General features: G+C 41.0%; 1 long non-coding RNA gene and 1 pseudogene across 1 annotated transcript; one reads left to right on the top strand and one right to left on the bottom strand.

The window, feature by feature from the left end:
* Window positions 1-409: 409 nt before the first annotated feature.
* Window positions 410-1,052, bottom strand: LOC105611213 (protein BEX3-like; annotated as a pseudogene).
* A 5,239-nt stretch (window positions 1,053-6,291) lies between these two features.
* On the top strand, window positions 6,292-19,496 carry LOC132657418 (uncharacterized). Its single transcript, XR_009595567.1, has 3 exons — window positions 6,292-6,395; window positions 12,178-12,240; window positions 19,414-19,496. It is a non-coding gene; the product is annotated as an uncharacterized LOC132657418 (long non-coding RNA).
* Window positions 19,497-20,059: the final 563 nt, after the last annotated feature.

Genomic DNA, 20,059 nt, shown 5'->3' with positions numbered 1-20,059 from the left:
ATCTCTCTCTATATATATATATATTGCTTTTTAGTTGCTTAATATAATATTGTCTGACGTACCATATTTGTGTATCCAGTCATCAGTTGATAAACATTTGGGCTCTCACTTTTTAGCTATTGTGACTAATGCTGCTATGAACACTTGTGTATAAGTCTTTGTGTGGATGTAGTTGCATTTTTAGTTGCATTTTTCCATGCAAATGGGAGAAACTCTACTGTTGATGGAAACTTAGATTGAGTGCCAAGGCAATCTCCGATTAGAAGCTGGTAACACAGAACTCATCTGACACATGGAGATTACATAAGGTTCACAGCAAACGGACCAGTAAAGGCATTAACAAGAAAATGCAAGGATAAAGAGGACAACCGTGGGAATCACAGATTAATCCCATGGAAAATGGCAGGAGTCAAGGTGTAAGGCAAAGTTCGTCATGATGGTCCTGATGATGGAGACCTCCCCCATAAGGATAGGAAGACAGTTCCTCAATTACAGCTCCCTGTTTTCTCCTACTTTCTCTCAACTCCTCTATGAAAATTTCCATATCATCTCCATCTCCACTGATCCCATCATTGTCCTGCGTACTGGGCATGGCCCATGGGAAATTAGGGGCAAGTCTGTGGGCCTGTCACCCTCTGTGATTTCCTGCTGACTGGTGACATTCACTTCCTCCCAAAGGGCAGTCTTCCTGTCCATTCTGCACGGGCTGCTCCATTTCTTTCTTTTCCTAGTGGATATTCACCACGATGAGATTTTTTTCCCTGATCATTTTTCTGGGCCTATCCTTGCTGTCTCCTTTTCCTTTTGATTCTTGCCACAAGTACCCCACTGCCATGCTTCGTCCCACAGACCTGCTTGCCTCAGGTCTGAAGCTAGCCCAGTGTGAGGGAGCAGTGGAGAGCTGGTAACCAGATAGGAGTGACTACTACACTGAAGGCTGTGTCACTCTGCAGCTCCTGGTCACGTGAGGGCTTCACGTCACTGCCAAGTTCGTCCCCAACTCCTACTTCTGGTTGCAATCTTAATAATATTGTTTTCCAAAAAATGAACATTGTATGTCTTCTCATTTATTTAGCTCTTCTTTATTTTCTTTCAACAAGTCAGGTCTTGTATTTCTTTTTTATTTTTTTTTAAATTTTGTTAAATCTAAACCTAAGCATTTATTCTTTTGGATGCTATTGTAAGTGGAATTGCTTTATTAATTCTGGTTTTAAACTGTTTAATTTTGAATTGTTAGTGTATAAAAATATAGTTGATTCTTTAATACTGGTATTGTATCTTACTACATAATTGAATTCATTTTTTAGTTCTAATAGTGTTTTAGTGGATTGTTTAGCATTTCTCTAAACAGACCATGGCATCTGAAAATGGGCTTTTACTTCTTCCTTTCCAATCTTGATGCCTTTTATTTCTTTCTCATACCTAATTGCCTTGACGAGAAACTCCTATACATGCTTTAAAAAATTTGTGAGAATGACCAACTTTATCTTTTTCCTAATCTTAGGAGACAGTGTTTAATCTTTCACCCATTAGTATGATGCTAGTTGTGGGTTTTTCATAAATGCCGTGTAGCAGATAGAGGCGGAGAAGGCAATGGCAACCCATGGATGGAGGAGCCTGGTGGGCTGCAGTCCATGGGGTCGCTAGGAGTCGGACACGACTGAGCGACTTCAGTTCCACTTTTCACTTTTCACTTTCATGCATTGGAGAAGGAAATGGCAACCCACTCCAGTGTTCTTGCCTGGAGAATCCCAGGGACGGGGGAGCCTGGTGGGCTGCACAGAGTCGGACATGACTGAAGCAACTTAGCAGCAGCAGCAGCAGCAGCAGATAGAGGAAGTTCCTTTTTGCTCCTAGTTTGTGGAGTGTTTGTATCATGAAAGTGTATTGATTTTTGTCAAGTACGTTTTCTGCATTTGTTGAAATTATCTCATGGTTTCTGTCTTTATTCCATTAATACGGTGTATTGCTTGTGCTCGTGCTGTCACTTCAGTCATGTCCAGCTCTTTGAGACCCTATGGGCTCTAGCCTGCCAGGCTCCTCTATTCATGGGATTCTCCAGGCAAGGGGTGGGTTGCCAGGCTCTTCTGCAGGGGATCTCCCCAGCCCATGGATTGAATCCACGTCTCTTAGATCTCCTGCACTGCAAGTGGATTCTTTGCCATTGAGCTACGGGGGAAGCCCAATATGGTGTATTATATTAATTGATTTTTGAAGGTTAAACCAACTTTGTATTCCTGGGATAATGCATTTTTCATGGCATATGATTTTTTTATATGTTGCTTGTTTTGGTTTGCTAATATTTTGTTGAGGATTTTTATATTTTTCAGTTAAGTTCAGTTCAGTAGCTCAGTCGTGTCCAACTTTTTGCGACCCCATGAATTGCAGCACGCCAGGCCTCCCTGTCCATCACCAACTCCTGGAGTTCACCCAAACCCATGTCCATTGAGTCAGCAATGCCGTACAGGCATCTCACCCTCTGTTAGTCATAGCAATTCTGTAGGATTCTTTTGGTGTGTGCAAGTATGATGTCCTTATTTGGTTTTGATATTGGGGTAACATTGGCTTAATAACATGGGTTGAGAAATATTTCCTCCTCTTCTAATTTTCCTAAGAATTTGTGATGGGTTGGTATTAATTCTTCTTTAAGTTTAAGTAGAATTCACAGTGAATCCCTCTGGACCAGGACTGCTTATCTTTATGGAAAATTTTTTAATTACTTGTTTGATTTCTTGTCATAGGCCTATTCAGATTTTCTGTTTCTTCTTGAGACAGTCTTAGTGACTTGTGTCTTTCTAAAAATTTGTCCATTTTATCTAAGTTACCGAATTTATTGATGTAAAGTTATTTATAGTGTTCCCTTATAATACTTCTTATTTCTGTAAGGTCAGTAACAATGTCCTCTCAGTCATGATTTTAATGACTTGAGTTTCCTCCCTTTTTCCTTGATCAGCTTAGCTAAAGTTTCATCCATTTTGTTGATATTTATTTAAAGAACCAACTTTAGTTTTATTGATTTTCTCTATTGTTTTTCTAGTCTCTGTTTTATTTATTTTCATACTTCTTTGTATTTCCTTCCTTTTGCTTGATTTGGATGTAGTTTATTCTTCTTTTTCTAGGATATAGTTTTTTAATCTGAAAAAGAAAAGCATATTTGCTTCAAAGTGTTGTTGCAAGGATTAAATAAAACATGTGCCTGGCATATAATAGATGTTCAATAAATGTTATTCCCCTTTTTATTTATTCATTCTTGCTTTGGACCCATAAATCCAGCCTGTTAATACCAATTTGAATTTTTAAATTGCCATCGAAACATATTAATCATGCTCCTCACTGATAGTCCGGCTATCACCTGCAAATCTGGTAAGACATCATTCCAATACCTACATCCAAAATGTGGATAAAAGAGTGGGGCAGGGCAGAAGTTAATAGTATGCCACTGCAAACCTCTTCCAGATGGACATCAATCCATTAGTCAATGTTCTTTGGACACAGTAGTTCAGCAATAAATCTACCCAGCTGTCCATGTAGACCCCTGCCAAATGCCCTGCTAAAGCTGTGTTGTCTGTGGCACTCCCCAGTTCTCTCATCTCTACAGTGGGCTGCTGGACCTGCCCATCTGTCATCTGTGCTCCTTGCTAGGTGCGGAAGATTGAATTATTGACCCAAGTTTTCACTCCTCTTTGCATTGACACCCTTGCCATAGCCTAAGGAATGGAGTACCCTTTACTTCCTGTACTTTGATTTTGACCACAGGATTTGTTTTGACCAATGGCATGTGGATGAAAGCTGTAGTGTGCCAGTTCCAAGCCTGTCTTAAGAGGCCTCACATGTTTCTGCTCATCATCTTGAACCTCTGCCATCACTCTGAGAAGAGCATGTCTAGGCTAGTCCTCTGGTCCAAGGAAGATGAGAAATGTGTGGAGCAAACCACATTAGGCTCACAATCCTATGGCAGGAAAAAGAGCCTCTCCAGCCAACCTTTCAAATCCCCAAGAATAAATGATGATTGTTTCAAGTCATTGGGTTTTGAGGTGGGTGGTTACACAACGTTGGCACAATACCTGACCAACACATTAAGTAAGACCCATCTGTACATGTGGTGTTTCACCAGGTGTGAGAAGAAACTATAGAGCTACCTTAAAGCTGAGACTCTGCTCTGAGTCTCAGTGGAAAGCACTTTGGGCTAAGGATGGTTCATTTCAGTTCAGTTCAGTTGCTCAGTCGTGTCTGACTCTTTGCAACCCCATGAATCGCAGCACACCAGGCCTCCCTGTCCATCACCATCTCCCGGAGTTCACTCAGACTCACGTCCATTGAGTCCATGATGCTATCCAGCCATCTCATCCTCGGTCGTCCCCTTCTCCTCCTGCCCCCAATCTCTCCCAGCATCAGAGTTTTTTCCAATGAGTCAACTCTTCGCATGAGGTGTCCAAAGTACTGGAGCTTCAGCTTTAGCATCATTCTTTCCAAAGAAATCCCAGGGTTGGTCTCCTTCAGAATGGACTGGTTGGATCTCCTTGCATTCCAAGGGACCCTCAAGAGTCTTCTCCAAAATCGCAGTTCAAACACATCAATTCTTCGGTGCTCAGCCTTCTTCACAGTCCAACTCTCACATCCATACATGACCACAGGAAAAACCATAGCCTTGACTAGATGGACTAGGATGGTTCAGGAGGCATCTAATCTTGGGCCCAATATGCTCGGCAGTTCTCACATCTCTCTGCAAATAAGGGTCTCCCACCAGCACAGCAGTCCTCTGCCATTTTTCTGTGATGGGCATCTGGTGGGCAAGGCCATCTGAATGGATGAGTTTGAGTTGAAATGCAAAGATGCATTTCCTCCACGAGATGCAGATTTTGACAAAACTCCAAAAGATAGTTTTGGAGAAGTAAGTCTCTTCAACAATTGACAAGCACCACAACAACTCGTGATGAAGCAGTAAAGGGTACTCACACCAGGTTCTGGCTCAGGTCCCAGGTGTTGTGGGTGATGTGAAAGCCCAGCATCTCTACAAGTTATTTAACATCTTTCTTTTCCATTCAGGAAAGTGGAGAGTGAGATTGTTATTATCCATCAGAGGCTAATTCACCCATAAGTGAGTAAACCTTTGACTTTGGGCCTCTCAATTTTTAGTTCCCTTCAAGACTCTGGGGAGGGGCCTTCACAATATACGCAGATGGACCCACATATTTGCAAAGTTTGCAAAGCTGAGGGGTTTGAATGGCAGCAGTGCAACCATTGTCACTCTCCATCCTCTCGTCGGCTCTGTCAAGCTTCTCTCTGTGTCATTGGTGGCACTGGAGTGGCCAAGGGCTTTTCTATGTCTGTTACAGCGGTTTGAGTTGGATGGATTGAGTTTGGGTTTAGTGGGATGTATTTCTGTGGTTTGCATCACTGTCAATGATAAATCATTGCTGGCCATGCTAGTATAGGAATGACTTCCAAGAATGTGCCTACGGCCCATTCTGCAAACTCTCTCAGCACCCGAGGCATCCAGCTCCTGAAATATGTGAGTAATGCAGGAGACATAAGGCTTGAAACATACACAGACTATGGTAAGATAATCTAATTACTCAGCAAATAAAATCATAAGCAATGGATTCAATTCTCATCAATGCTTAGTCAAAACTGAAGTTCACTTATGCAAGAATATACTCAGTAAGGCAGAACAGACAATTATAATTGTACTAAATGTCCTTTTTCCTTTTTCAATGGGAATCACGTAAAACAGAACTGATTAGAATTGCTATGTTACAGGCACAGGCCCATAACAGTATTTCACACCTCAAGCACAATAGCAGCACCTCAGATATGAAAGAAATTTGATAAAAGTTTTCTTAAATTTGACAACAATCCTAAAAATTCATGTGACACTACCAGTGACGAGAGGTGAAGCTGGAAGAAACTCTTTTATACTATCAATAACTTAAACCAAATTTCAAACAGCTGATCTAAAGGAAAGAGTGAATTTTTATTTATTCTTTCTAGAGAAAATATTACACAATCATTTTTATAAGAAGACTTAATCAAAGAGTATGCAGTCAAAAAACAACATTAAAAAAGAGTATAAAAGAGGTTTGTCGTTCTTGAAGTATTATTTTTTAAAATTATATTATTTTTCAGGATTTTGTGGTCAGGGTATTGTTATCATTGTATAGCTTGTAATTGTCATCATTGATATTTGTTATCAAATTCGTAAATAAATTTACAATTTGTCAATTGGAATTTGTTATTCTAAATAAATATTTGTTTTACATTTAACTTTGTATCTTTTTCTTAAAGTGTGTGTGTGTGTGCGCTGAGTTGCTTCGCTTGTGTCCAACGTGCGACCCTATGGACTATAGCTCACCAGGCTCCTCTGTCCATGGGATTCTCCAGGCAACAATACTGAGGTGGGTTGCTATTTCTTCCTCCCGATCGAGCCATCAAACTTGTGTTTCTTATGTCTCCTGCATTGGCAAATGGGTTCTTTACCACTAGCACCCCCTGGGAAGCTGGAAATTATATAGGTTTTGGCCCCCAGGAAAACTGTTTCCACTCCTGCCTTCCAGAGGTCACACCCCAGAAGCCTGCAGGGGGCCAGCAGTATCTCTCCTGGGGAAGTGGTGTGCCCACTCAGGGACTCAGTGTCACTCGAAGAGAGAGCCCTGCTCCCGACTGAAAGGACAGGGACACTTAGCGCCCATCAAGGGCTGACCCCAGCCCTGGGTTTTCCAAAAGAAACTGATAACATGAATTTTATGTGAATTCTTTAAAGTTAACACATACCTACTGTGTAAGCTGCTATTTCCCACCCTCTCTTGAGATAACTTTACCCTTCTCTAAATTACTTTTTTAAAAGAGTAAACAACTTGTGAACCCCAGAGCTTTATTGTTGTTAACAATAGCTTGCTGTGGGCCTTGCAGTGACACCTTAGGACACTGACGCAGGGGCACGGCCTAGGGCGTCTCTGGGGTCCTGACGGCTCTCCTGCACTGACGTCCTCCAGCAGGCTCCCCGCCACCTGGCGCTGGAGCAGATGAGGAAAGACCATGAATTGCAGTGGCCAGAATGTTTTCCTGGGCCCAGGCCGGCCAGGGGGCTCAGAGGCGCCAGTGCAGGAGGGGCCACATCCGCAGGGCTGGGGCTGTGTCCTTTGTGCCCTGAAGGACAGGACTTTGTGGAAGGGCGAGGAGGATTGCAAGAGTTAATGTGATAATGTCTGTTGATTATTTTAAGCCACATGGAGGAAAAATAAATTATAAATAGCAAGGGCCATAACGGATTCAAAGGGTAAGTGTACTGATAGCCTTTTTCTCTTCCTAAGATTTCTGAGCTTTCAAAACAAGATTATTTCGGGAGCGCGTCTATTTTAATTCAAATGATTCTTCTTTAAACACGTTTCAGTGTGAGAGAGCCTGTCTCCTCCTGTTCCCCCTTGCTTTTTCCACGGAAAGGGAAAGCTCTGGTTTCACACACCTCGTGCCGCCTCCAGCCTTTAAAAACCTTTCTGGGCACCATCCGGCCACTGTGCATGTTAGCAAAGACCTGGCTTGACATTCTAATCCCCAGAATCCGCCTTGTTTACCACTTGACAGCAGGCTTCATTTTGAAGGTGATGCTGTGTAACTTCCAGCTCCTGAAGCAAGAGCAAGACACAGGCACACTCACATGCATGCGCGTGCGCACACACACACACACACACTCATACACATGCACGCATGCACACACAAGCATGCAGACGTTCCCTGATCTTGGGGACGGGCTTCTCTCCTTGCAGCACACCAGGCCAGGAGAGGCAAAGGGGCTGGCTCAGAATGCAGGCAAGTGCTGGTTCATGAAAGGCATGTCGACATCTCTGGAGTGGCCTCAGGATCCCCAGCACGGTGGGTCTGGTCCTCAACAAGCTGGGCTTTCTTCGCTCCCGCAGCATAACTTCCCCAGATCTCCAGCCCCTGCCGCCCGCGCCAGGTGCTGAAGTCAGGCCGGCGGCTCAGATTCCAGTAGCTTCTGTTGCTGTCACCGGGATTAGCACAGGGAACGGCAGGCCGGAGCACGGGGGGTGCGTGGCCTTCTCTTCTTCCAGCCTGGCTGCAGTTCTGTCTTTGCAAGCACTTATTTTATAAAAACGACTTTTGCTGTCTTGCAGACACACTCTCATGCTCTCTCTGCCTCTCCTTCCACCCTGCACACCTAGAGTCCTCCCATTTGAGAAAGTTTCTCTGGACTCCGATTTCTATAGATATTTGAAATTGGGTAAAATGGTCCCAAGAAAGGAAATAAAAATACTGCCACTGTCTTGAGTTCTGCTTAAAACATGAAGCCCAGTCTGCAGAGGGATTCATTGTTTCCAGACTGACAAAGAAGCTACCATTTCATGGGGAGGGGACGGAAATCAACCCGTTTCCCTTCTCAACGCAAGCTGCTATTTAATGAAGATAAATTAAGACTTAACAGCGTTAACACTGTTGAATTATGAGTTTGATGATGGTGGGCAATCAGTTAGCAAGCATTGGAGATGAGTTGTTTATATGCTCAGCAAATGCAAATTGATGGTTCTTCTCTCCTGCAGACCTGGGTGACTCTGACAAGGCCTTGGCCATTCATTTGGGCTAAATTCATGGCTGCAATATTTTAGCGGTCTCCCATGGAGTACACGCAAGTAGGCTGAAGAAAGACAAAGGCCACGTTTTACATAAAGAAAGAGTCATTGAACGTGGAGAAATGATAGAGGGCAGGATTCCAATCTGTTATAAATAAATTCCTTATTGTGGAGTCAATCCGCGCTCTGCTTAAATAGAAATACTCATATGGCAGCTTAAAAATGCTTTGGCTATTTATGGGGAAAATGCTGTGATGTCTAGGATTTGCCTAAAATACTCTAGGAAAAAAAATGTTTTTCAAATGTCTGTGTATGTTGGGGAAGAAACATGATAAACAGATAAAATTGTCAAAGTGCTTAAGGTTGTTGAAGTTGGATGACAGGAACTTAGGACTTTGTTGTACTTTTCTCTCTACTGTTTTATTTATTGGAAATTTTCCATAATATGTATCTCCCCTAAACCTCTAAAAAATTCCCTGGAGAAAATTAGGTAACCTATGAGGAAAGAGACAGCAGAGAGATTCACAATTTTAAATGAGAAGATACAGATGAAAAATATGAAAGCCCGAGTAGATAGACGTATGAAGTGCATGAGCAAACAAAATTAAAAAAAAAATTTATGTCTAAGAAAATTCGAACACCTGTTCAAACTCACTAAAAAAAGTTAAAGAAACTTCAGTGCAGTAGGATTGCATATGGGATGCCATTCTCTTCCCCTGCAATAAGCAAAGATTTTAGGAACAGGAGCTCCTAATTTCAGTGAATGTCAGGACCAGGCCTCCTGTGTCAGCTGCTGAGAGTGCATATTGGGACAACATTTTGGACGGCAAATTAGCAGTGTGATTTCAACAACCTTAAATTTTTCCTATCCGTTGAGCCAGTAATTCCACTTCTAGGAATTTTGCCTAAGGAAACAAGCAAAGATGTGCATGGTGATTTGTGATTCATAGATACAGATGACTGTGCTAGCATTATTCAGAGGAGTGAAAACAATTGGAAATGACCCAAATACCCAACACTAAGCGACTCCTTAGGTAATTTTGGTCAAATAGTGTGTGCATTTATTCAATAGATACTTATCAAGATCCCTCCACAAATCACACCAGGGGAACACAAAGATGAATAAGGCATAGCCCCTTGTCCTTGGGGAGTTGATAGGGCCATGGGAACACAGACAAGTAAACAGGTGACATAGATCATTTACATAATTAAGTATACTACAGATACCAAAAACAGAAGTGACGAAGGATGGCTTTGCTTTAAGGTAAATGCAGGATAAAAAACTGTACATACTCTCTATGTAAAAATATTTAAATAACAATATAAATATTGATAAACAATATGAAAAATATTAACAGATTTGCCTCTGAGCATTGGGATAATAAATGATTATTTTTTCTTTAGAAGTTAACTTGCAAAATTTTCTCTATCTAAATACATAATTCTGTAAAACTACACACACACACACACACACACACGCACATGCTGCATATATAGTTTCATTTAACTGACAACTTTTAGAGGTGAACTTTACTTTTAATTTTTAAAAGTGTTCAACTCCCTATCTTTACTTTTGAATGGATTCCAAAATACAAATCATGTGGTTCCAAAATCCGAATAATATGAAATGATATATAGTGAAAGAATATCCCTGCCCTAAACCACTGTGCTTTGCATCACCATCCCCAATCTTCACACTGGATTTAACTATTTTCATTAAGTTCTGTGTATTATTTATGTAAAATAAGCAAATACAATAAACATGTTTTCATATTCCTTCTTCCTAATACAAAATGTTACATATTATACATATTATTTCCCATCTTGCTTTTCTCACTAAAAGAAGTCTACTTCTTATTGTTCTGAGGATTAAAGAAATTCCTCATTTAATCTACTGTGGACATTGTGGAGTCCTATCCCAAGGCCACAGTTGTGTGGTCTTGCACCGGGCCCATGGAAGTAGAGCCCAGAACTGAGGCCATCTCCGGAACTGACTGAGCCCCATTGTAACTGCTGCCAAAAGACCCCTGATCCTTACCGGCCAGCTTCCTGATGCCAAGTTAGGCAAAAATGCCCACCTTGGTACACATCCTATCGCTCCCTAACCAATTACCTAACGCCACCCTTCTAGCAAGAATTTTCTTTGTCTTGAGGCTATAAAAATTGGCTGCTACCTCCCTGGTGTTTCAGGAAGTTGGCCCACTGTATTTTTAAGCCCCTCACTATTCTCCCTTCAGTCGGCACTTCCTTGAGCTGGCCCGCTCTTTTAACATTGTCCTGTCGACTTTTCTTGGTCCATCAGGACTTTAGATCACTGTGCTCCACATTATCTCTGCTCTTTGTTCTTAATAAACTCACTCCTTTCTGCAATACTCTCTGTCTGAAAATTCCTTTCCAATCAGCATTCTGACTGCCGTGAAAGATATATTGAAATCTGTCTAATTAGTTCTGTTGCCAATGAAGTTTGCATGTTTTCCTGCATGCTTCTAAAAGAGTACGATCTAGTTCAAACATGGAGTTTGCAAAATTTTTTTTTCCCTTGTGAGTCTGAATGGTGTCTAATAGAATATGGATTGGTTCAAAGTCACTTGTCCGAGTCCCATTTTATAGATGAAGAATAGAGGCCTCAGAGAGGCTCAGTGAATTGGTCAAAGCCAAGCTAGTCAGTGAGTGATCTTGACCTCAGGCTCAAGCCTGTCAGGGTCAGAGCCCATGCTTTTTCAATCAGAGCTGGACTGGGAACTAATTATCACAAATAAAAGAATACACAGGGAGCTTAGAGTTTTGTACAAAAGTTAATTATTAGCTTATTATAATTAGTTAAGCATAGCAGAAGGAACAACAGAAACTTCTGAATAATTGTGAGCAGGAAAACTCCTGGATAAGGATTGGAGAGGAGGTGATCAGAAGATCCAGGAGGACATTGTGGTGATTTTGAGGAACCCGTACCTATTGGGATCATTAAATTTGTCGTTTTTCAATAAGGAAGTCCTGAATGGGCAACTGGTTAGCAGTCTTTTCCTGAGCTCAGGGAGGAAGCAGAACATGGCCATAATCCTTCACTGTGGGGTTTCCTTGATTGGTTCTAGCTCCTGAGGTCTGACATTGGCAGAAAGTCCGGATGTGTGTTTGTGTGTGGTAGGCTGGTGTTGGGGTTGTTGGCAAGGGGTCAGATGGAAATTCTAGCAGGCCGAAAACCAAAGGCATAGTGTCCTCATTCCCTAGTTTAAGTGCTAAGGGGTCTCTGAGAGATTGCTAGCAAATAAGAGACAACGAGTGTGGGTGTCCAAATAGAGAGCGGACATTTTTACCTCTTCACAGATCCATTCAGCGGAGACAGGTCACGGGCTTACAAGGAAGAGACATCTGCTTTGCTCCACTCTCCAGTGAAATGCATGGGAAAGGGCGATCCATAGGCTAGGGTTGCCAGATAAAATATAGGACATCTAGTTATATCTGAATATCAGATAAACAGTGTGTAAATTGTTCATAAACGTATATCCTGCATAAGGTTTTTATTTGCTAAATCTGATAATCTTACTATAGCAACTTAGTTCACCACCTCCTGACAGCATCCTTTATTTTTCTGCAGGTATTCACTAATCTCAGCAGAGAATATTCAGGGCAGGAGAAGTTGAGGAGATTCTGCCTTCAGGTGACTTCCATTTTATTGCTGTTGATAAATCTACCTGGTTATAACAACATCATTTCCATGTTAAAAATAAAGAAAGATATGATTTCATTTATCTATTCATTTACATATTAAACTATCTCTAAATAACTTTTGGATTATAAAAGCAATATATATACATTGTAGGAAAAATAGATATAAATAAATATACATGTATGTATACATATACATGAGTATGTAATAATATATTTAATTTTACTTGAATTTGACAGAACATAAAAATGTAAATGAAAGAATTACTAAACTCCAGATAAATATGATTTTACAGAAAGATAAATCAGTTCCTTAAAAGAAATCTAAATTTAAAAAAATAATAAAAGCAGAGTAAATGTAAAAAATAACTTTGACATACATTATTTTGTATGTCGATAGCATGATACAAGTGTAATAGACTCTCTACTTAACATATAGAATTATCAGATTAAGTTGAAAAATTCAAACATCCTGCTTGAAAGAGCCACACTAAAGCAAAGGGACATGAAAAGGCTGAAAATAAAAGGATAGAAATTATATATTTGCCAAAAGAAAGCTTGTATAGCTATATCAATATCATATTTTTTAAAAAAGATGAATGTCAATCAAGATATAATGATAAAATCTTCAATTAATTATATTTTTAAAATATACTTAATAACATAGTCTCAAACCATATAAAGCAAAACTTGACAGACCAACAAGCATAAATTGATAAACATACATCACATTGGGAAATTTTTGATATGCCTTCCTCAGTAATTAGATCAAACAGACAACAAATCTTTCATGGTATTTGAACACTATAATTAACAAACTTGATCCTATATATGTATGTAAAGTATATGGGGGGGAAACCCTGTAGTAAGAAATTAGAGCATGTACAATCTTCTCAGACACATAAGGATCACGTACAAAGCTAACCCCAAAGTAGGCTGTTAATTGGGTTTCTGTACATTTTAAAGAATCAGTAATAACATAGAGACCACATATCTGATTCCAATACAATTAACGTGAAAGTAAATAGGTAAATAATTTTAGGATCCTATAAATTATGAAATTTAAAAACAAATTCTAAGTAACTATAGATCAAATGAAAAATAAAAACAAGCATTTAAAATATTTGGAATGGTCTGAAAAATACTGGCAGCTTTCTGCATCCATTTAGTTTTCTACCTCATATCCAAAAATCAATCAAGTTAAGAGAAAAAACAATAAGTTCATCCCTGGTCCACACCTTTGGGATATAGAGACCACCACAAACTTTGTATGAACTACAACTTGAGAAGGGAGCACTGTGTTTCAATAGAGCGTCTGTGCTGCCAGAGGTAGGAGAGTAGAGGAGGAGAGGCTTATGAGAATCTGCAAAAAGGGAAATCAGGGGAAGAGGACATAGATAGCGCACACACAGAATTACTCCCATAAAAAGAAAGTACAATAGTAAATGTCAAAAAGTTGAGCATAGGTCTCGGACATCATAGTTCACAGCAACAGCCAAAGAGAAAATGGCTTGAAAGTGAACAGGACTGGAACTGGCGCCTCAGAGATGCAGAGCTTCTAGGAGATAATAAAATAAAGAGATGAGTTATGTCCTTTGTGAATTGATTGTGAAGGAAAAGTTTAAGTAAGAGAGGAAAAATATTGATTCTGCAGAAATTAAAAAAAGAATAAGATATCCCAATCCTTTTCATCCCCCTCATTATTATCCACTAAAAAAAACCAAAAAGCTGAGAAGAAGGTACTCTTAAACTATGAACTCTGTCCCCACAGTGCTCAGGAATAGGAAAAACAGAAAATAAATCAAAACAAGTCCATATAAGACTGGTAGCTGATCAAAAGTCTCCCTTTCTCCAAAATGGAAGAAACTGATAATACATGTTGCATTATGAATTGAACATATGTTAAAAATCATTTGTAAATTAAAACATTAGAATCAGAAATTAAAAATCTAAAAACAAAGATGAGCAAAGCAAAAGAAATGCAATGAGTTGACTGAACTCAGGAAAGAAACTGAAAAAGAAAGGCAACACAATTTCAGAAATAAAGAATAAATTACAAGCTGTACAAGGAGGAATATATTGAAGTGAAAATTTGAAAAGGAACACTGAAGAAAGGCAAAAAACAAAGAAAACAACAAAAATAATAAAAACAAAAGAAGTAAAATGGTTCTGAAAATGATTGAAAAGGAAAACGGGCAAAGAAGATTCAGCCTACGTATAATAGGAGTCCTGGGTTGAAATGACCAAACACAGGAACAACAAATATTTAAAATTGTATTCAAGAAGATTTTTCAGAAAAAGTAAATAACCGTATTAAAATGCCCCAGCATGTTGTCAAGAACTATGAAGAGTCTTATATTTTATTCTGCTTATAAGCTAATAAGTTAGCTTGCCACAGTCTTATGGTTGCCAATAGAAAACATGAGATTCCTGGGTCAGAGAGCAAAGATAGCTTATTACTCACAGAAATATTAGTGCCCAATATACTGTCCTTTTGACATTGATCCTCTCAGCCTTAATATTCAAGGGTGATGTACAGAGGACTAGAGACTATCTGCACATACATTATAACAGGAGAGGAACTCTTAGCTCAGGGAACCTGAGTCTTTCATAATGAGTAGATATCATCCCTTTTGCTTCACTGTGCTGAACACCAAGCGTGTCTTCTTTTTGTCCTGGATGTCAACACTATCTCTATCTTCTGAAGCTGTTTGCTACACAATGTATTTGCTATACAATATATTTGCAACACAATATATTTGCAATATATACAGAAATGTGAGTGACTCAGAGAATTGTCTCCCGGCACATATACTTTGAAAGTTGTCCCAGAATGTTCAAATCTCAAATTTGAGACATAAACTACGAGACTTTAAAGACCAAAAAAAAAAAAAAAAAAAATCCTCAGGGATTCCAGGCCCAACTATAAAATTAATTGGATGCATGAGATAATTCAGCTTCCAGCAGTCTTCTCAAGAGCAACATATAAAGGAAGGCAGGAATAGAGTGTTCTGTTGTGTGTGGGTGGGTTGAAAAAGAGTCACTGCAGATATAATTAGTAATGTTAAGATGAGGCCATACTGGAGTACTATGACCAGTGTCCCAATAAGAACAGAAGAGACCCAGAGACATAGACACAGAAGGGGTCAACGCATGACAGCAAAGCACCAGAAGCTATTGGGAGGAAAGGACAGGTTCTCCCTTACAAATTACAGAGGGATTGTGGCCCTGCCGACAATTTGATTTCAGGCTTCTAACCCCCAAAATGAATTTTGTTGCTTGAAGCCAGCCAGTCTGTGGCATTTTGTCAAAGCAGCCCTGGGCAACTAAGGTGGGAGGGGGGTTCATGTTTGGGAACGCATGTAAGAATTAAAGATTTTAGAATTAAAAAAAAAAAAAAAAAAAAAAAAATAACACTGAATATATATATATATATATATATATATATATATATATATATAGGCCACAAATCCCAAAGCCAGAATCCTACTTGATGGGGAAACGCTAGAGCTACTCTGACTAAGGCAAAGGTGTTCATTACCTTTCGTATGCTTTAACATGGCCTTTGAGGTATTAGCCAATGCAATTGGATAAGAACATATATATAAAGGTATAAGAATTGGAAAAGAGGTTAAAACTATTTCTACCACACACTTGGATTTTCCAGGCGGTGCTAGTGGTAAAGAACTCACCTGCCAGTGCAGGAGGTGTGAGAGACATGAGTTTGATCCCTGGGTCAGGAAGATCCTCTGGAGGAGGGCAGGGCAACCTGCTCAGTATTCTTGCCTGGAGAACCCCACGGACAGAGAAGCCTGGTGGGCTATAACCCATAGGGTTTCAAAGAGTCTGACATGACTGAATCAACTTAGCATGCAGGCATGCATTGTACCACAAGACTCAGAAATCACACTCCTGGACAGTTATCCCAGATAAATGAAAACTTGCATTCACAAAATCCCTATACCTATTTATAAGAGCTTTATGGACAGGAGGCAGAACCTAGAAGGCAGGGTCCTTTTGCAGAGCTTTGTGTGGCCCAGCCTGGGGGTCCTTGGGAAGTGTCATGGGCACCCCAGCCACCTAGGCTGACTTTCCCTGGGCTCAGCATCCCACCAGAAAATAACCAGAGCCCTGTCCACACTGAAGATTCAGCTGCACACAGTTTGATGGAAGATTAGGCGTGTGCAGGAGGACTGTATTGTCAGAATGATGACAGGTTGTCAAGAAGGACCACAGATCTCTGAGGGAAACACACTCACATTAGTACATACAGGGTTTGGTGCAGCGGCTGAACTTAGCCTAAGGTACTGAAGAGAAAAGGGCATCCTTTGAACACACTCCAGCATAGTCCCCTGGAGATGTCCTTTGCTTCTTGGGAGGAGATGCTTACGAGATTAGACTGAAAGCGTTGTGGCTTTAAGAATTGAAGCTATTCTGCTGGGGAAATGGGTGGTGCATTGAGAGAATTATTCCACTAGGGGCCCAAGAAACCACTAGGGGAGTGGTCAGTGGAGGAGCCAGCACCTCCAGTCTCCAGGTGGGAGACTGAGAGGTCCCTGAACCTCTAGGTAGTGGGCACATGTAGAGGGCATCTAAGGTCAGAGATCTCAGAGATGGTCGACAGTGATCCAGGTGTGGCAGGGAAGCTGTGAGAAGCTTCCCTGGGGCTTCGCTGGTGGAAGCAGTGGATGTGGAAGATACGTCTGAATCCCCCGGAGGAGATAACCTGGCCTGTGGCCTAGCGCAGTAGGTGTGCCCCTCCCAAGGCAACAGGCTCTGATATGGAGGAGAGAGTAACTCAGGTGAAATTTACAAATGTAAATTTCAATCTGCCTGCCTGCTGGACAAAATTCTGAACCCTCCTTTGAAAACTGGATCCAAATTTTAGACAAAGATTATTTGTTAAAAGCCAGAGAGCTGAGGATCTTACCAGAAAGATGTTGATTTGTTCCATACTCTTTAATGAGTTTCTACATGTGTTTTTACTAATGTAGAGTATTCTTCATTACCTAGCAGAAATATCAGTTTTCTAATTTATTATTTTTAAAAACAACTCCATCCAAGTATGATTATATACAATTAAATGGCATAGTTTAAAGTGCATGGTTTGATAGGTTTTGACGTGTTCTGTATATACCTGTGAAACAATCTCTGCAATAAAGACAGTGAACTGATCATCACCCAGACACGTTTCCTCATGCCCCTTTGCAGTATGTCCCTCCATCCTTTACTCCCTCCCCTGCTTCCCACAGCTGCCCGAAACTTTCTCCAACCACTAAGCTGGGGCAGTCACACGGCTCACCTCATTCATTTCCTCTCGAAGATGAGCCTTCTTTTTTGTTCTAAGTCCAAACTCTCGAGCATCATTGTTTCCTATGTTTTGTTTGGGCTTGTAGTAGTTTCAGGGCAGAGGTAAACCTGTTCTCTGTTATTCCATCTTGAATAGAAAGGAATTGAAACCCACTCATAATGGATTTCTTTTCTTTCTGTGTGTGCTCTGTCATGTCTGACTCTTTGCAACCCCACGGACTGTAGCCTGCCAGGCTCCTCTGTCCATGGGATTTCCCAGGCAAGAACGCTGGAGTGGTTCCCATTTACTACTGCAGGGGGTCTTCCTGACCCAGGAATCGAACCTGTGTCTCTTGCATCTCTTGCACTGGCAGGTGGATTCTTTACCACTGTGCCACCTGGGATGTTTCTTTGCAACTTGATGATAAAACAGTACATTCTCTCCCGCAGTTCAAAAGTCTGATTAGTGCCACAGTGGATGGTCCTGAGTCTCTATTACATGAAGAGTGCTTTTGCTCATTCAGTCACTCAAAAGATATTTCCGAGGATGTGGTCTGTACACTGCTCTTGCTTTGGCATTGAGGATATAGTAATGGGCATCTAGAAAACTCATGTCAAGTGGGGGATACAGACAGCTAAACAGGCCACCTCAGATAAGAGCAGCAGAGCCATGTGAGAGGCAGCCTTGGCAAATCAGTTCAGTTCAACCATTCTGTTGTGTCTGACTTTTTGCAGTCCCATGGACTGCAGCATGCCAGGCTTCCCTGTCCATCACCAACTACCGGAGCTTACTCATACTCATGGCCATTGAGTCGGTGATGCCATTCAACCATCTCATCCCTCTGTCATCCCTTCTCCTTCTGCCTTCAATCTTTCCAGCATCAGGGTCTTTTCAAATGAGTCAGTTCTTCGCATCAGATGGCCAAAGTATTGGAGTTTCAGCTTCAGCATCAGTCCTTCCAATGACTATTCAGGACTGCTTTGCCTTAGGATAGACTGGTTGGGTCTCCTTGCAGTCCAAGGGATTCTCAAGAGTCTTCTTCAACACCACAGTTCAAAATCATCAGTTCTTTGGTACTCAGCTTTCTTTATAGTCCAACTCTTACATCCATACATGACTACTGGAAAAATCATAGCTTTGACTAGATGGACCTTTGGTGACAAAGTAATGTCTCTGCTTTTGAATATACTATCTAGGTTGGTCATAACTTTCCTTCCAAGGAGTAAGCGTCTTTTAATTTCATGGCTGCAGTCACCATCTACGGTAATTTTGGAGCCCCCCAAAATAAAGTCAGTCACTATTTCCACTGTTTCCCCATCTATTTACCATGAAGTGATGGAACTGGATGCCATGATCTTAGTTTTCTGTGTTGAGTTTTAACCAGCTTTTTCACTCTCCTCTTTCATTTTCATCAAGAGGCTCTTTAGTTCTTCTTAACGTTCTACCATAAGGGTGGTGTCATCTGCATATGTGAGGTTATTGATATATCTCCTGACAATCTTTATTCCAGCTTGTGCTTCATTCAGCCCAGCATTTCACATAATGTACTCTGCATATAAGTTAAACAAGCAGGGTGACAATATACAGCCTTGATGTACCCCTTTCCCAAACTGGAACCAGTTAATTGTTCCATGTCCAGTTCTAGCTGTTGCTTCTTGACCTGCATACTGATTTCTCAGGAGGCTGGTAAGGTGGTCTGGTATTCCCATCTCTTAAGAAGAATTTTCCACAGTTTGTTGTGATCCACACAGTCAAAGGCTTTGGCATAGTCAATAAAACAGAAATAGATGTTTTTTTGGAACTCTTTTGCTTTTTTGATCATCCAGTGAATGTTGGCAATTTGATCTCTGGTTCTTCTGCCTTTTCTAAATCCAGCTTGAACATCCGGAAGCTCCCAGTTCATGTACTGTTGAAGCCTGGCTTGGAGAATTTTGAACTTTACTTGCTAGCGTGTGAGGTGAGTGCAACTGTATGGTAGTTTGAGAATTCTTTGGCATTGCCTTTTTGGGGATTGGAATGAACATTGACCTTTGCCAGTCCTGCGGCCACCGCTGAGTTTCCCAAATGTGCTGGCATGTGGAGTGCAGGTGCATTCTAGGCAGGTGGGCAGGTGTGTTCACAGACTGGAGCAGGTGCTCTCAGGCCCCTTGTGCATCCCCTTAGCCCACCTCTAGTTTCAGCAGCAGGTCACAAACCAGTACCACCCCAAGTGCACCTTCCACCTCTGTGTTTCTCTGCCTCTGGCCTTCCCTGAAGGTTCAGAACCCACATACCTGCAGACCGGAGGATCTCAGCAACAGTCTGTAAGAGGGAGGGCCTTGGCAGCTCTGAACCAATGGGATGTGGGAAATGTGATAAATGACCCTGTCTTTTGGGTGGGCAGTTCTGGGGGCACATTCTGTGTGCTTCTCAGAAGTTTCAGCAGGATGGACCCTCCCACCACCGTTAGTAATAATTACATGAGTGTTTCCTCTTTTCTGACTTGCCCTTCCCAAATCTCCCCTCCTACTCTCTGGGATCC

Source organism: Ovis aries, chromosome 1 (assembly GCF_016772045.2).
Source record: "Ovis aries strain OAR_USU_Benz2616 breed Rambouillet chromosome 1, ARS-UI_Ramb_v3.0, whole genome shotgun sequence".
Classification (NCBI taxonomy): Eukaryota; Metazoa; Chordata; class Mammalia; order Artiodactyla; family Bovidae; genus Ovis; species Ovis aries.
The sequence above is the reverse complement of the archived record's forward strand: the minus strand, read 5'-3'. Positions and strand labels throughout refer to the sequence as shown.